The 1,778-nt window shown below is 71.6% G+C and overlaps 1 protein-coding gene across 1 annotated transcript in view; it reads left to right on the forward strand.

The window, feature by feature from the left end:
• Positions 1 to 961: 961 nt before the first annotated feature.
• The window catches only part of KCNJ4 (potassium inwardly rectifying channel subfamily J member 4), a 24,186-nt gene continuing 23,369 nt past the window's right edge, over positions 962 to 1,778 (forward strand). Inside the window, exon 1 of the mRNA XM_007454022.1 lies at positions 962 to 1,184. The gene's annotated coding sequence lies outside the window, so the exon portion shown is untranslated. The remainder of the gene's footprint in view (positions 1,185 to 1,778) is intronic.

Here is a 1,778-nt window from a genome sequence, read left to right on the forward strand (position 1 = left end):
CCTCTCCCACCCACTCCCTTCCCAGCACGGAGGAAACCTCTCCACCTGCCCCTGGGGGGCGAGAAAACCCGGGAGCGCACCCTCGGAATGGGTTCTGGGAGGAGCGCTCCTGGGGGGGGAGGAGGAAAACCCGGCCAGGATCTCGGGCAGGAGCGGACCACGTGGCCCCCAGCCCGTGCTCAGCCCGCGCGGCCGGCGGGTGGGAGGGGGTGTCATGCCTGGCTAGGCTGAGGAGAAGGGACAGGGCCGGGCCCGGTGGGCCGCCCGGGGCTCCGGGGCTGGGGGTGGGGGCGCGCGGCCTCCGCAGTGGGGCGCGGGTCACGTGTGAGGAGGGGCGAAAGTCTCGCAAAGCCGGGCGGCGTGCCGCGAGTTGGGAGTTCTCGGCGCGCCGCGGGCGGCGGGAGCTCGGGCTCCCGGGCAAGCCGGGGACGCGGCAGAGGCAGGGGCCTGGGTCCGAGACCGCGGGGGCCGCACCGAGAGTGGGAGGGAGGGAGAGAGACAGAGGCAGGGACCGGAACGAGACAGAGACGCGCAGGGGAGAGACAGAGCAGGGGTAGAGGAAGGCAGGGGACAGACTGGGAAGGCGACGGAGACGAAGACAGGGACCCGCAGGGAGAGACCGAGAGACCGACGGGGGCAGGAGAGACCGGGAGAAACAGAGAGCCGAGGGCGCGGCGGGGGAGGTGGCGGCAGAGCCGGGGCTGGCCGGCCGCGGGGGTCTCGGGGCCAGAGGCGAGCGCAGCGGGGCAGGGAGCGGAGCGCAGGGCGGGGGACAGCGCGGAGTGACAGCGAGAGAACAGTGGGGGCGGCGGAGGGAAGGAGCCTGCGGCGGGGGCGGGGGGCGCCAGCGCCATGGGTCCCCGGACCCTCGCGCTCTGAGCCCCGGCCCGGGGCCCGACGATGCTGAAGCCGAGGCGGCGCCGAGGGCGCGGCGCGGGGCAGCGCTGAAAGTTGGGCGGCCCGCGGGGAGCGGCGCGGGACGGCCCGGAGACCGCGAGACCCGGGGACCGACGGACAGACCCACAGGCAGCCGGGGAGGGGGGGCGGGGCCGGCCCGCCGAGTTCGCGGGGAGTGGGCGCCGGGACACCCTTCTCCCCGCCCGGGACGCCGCCCGCCCGACTGCGCCTGGGATGTAGCGCCCGCTCGCCGCCTCCCGGAGACTCGTCGGACCCTGCGCCCCGCGGTAAGCCGGGCCCGCGCTCGCCGCTGGCGCTGTCCGTCGTCTGTCCGGCCGCGTGCGTGTCTGTGTGTCCCAGGGCCTGGCGGCTCGGTCCCCGCCCGCTCAGCACCTTATCCCTGACCCGGGTTCCCGCGGCCAGGCGTGCGTTCAGCGCGGTCGGGCGACTCCCCAGGACCTGGTGAGCTCTGTCCTCTGTCCGTCGTCGTCGTCGTCGTCGTAGTCGTCGTCGTCGTCGGGAGCGCTGAGATCTGGGTTTCTGCCAGGAAGGGGGGTAGAGGTGAGTGAAAGGGGCCTTGACCTTCTGCCCCGGCCATGACCTTTCCCTGCCTCTACCCACCCCCAGCTGTCACACTGGGTTGGAGGAGTTTCAAGGCAGGTAACTTGTGTCTCCTTTCCACCTCCCCAACTGGGGCCTGTTTGCAAATGGCCCTGACAACAATATCCCACTTCTCATGTTTTGAGCACCTATTTTGGACCCCAAGACCCTAGGGTTGGTGGACAGGTATCCAGAGAAGAAGGCAGTTCACATTTCACAGTAGTGGAAACAGGCTGTGCAGAGAGGCAAGACTGCTTTTCCCTCCCCAGACGGAGAACCCC

The sequence above is a fragment of the Lipotes vexillifer genome, unplaced genomic scaffold (genome assembly GCF_000442215.2).
Source record: "Lipotes vexillifer unplaced genomic scaffold, Lipotes_vexillifer_v1.1 scaffold382, whole genome shotgun sequence".
Lineage (NCBI taxonomy): Eukaryota > Metazoa > Chordata > Mammalia > Artiodactyla > Lipotidae > Lipotes > Lipotes vexillifer.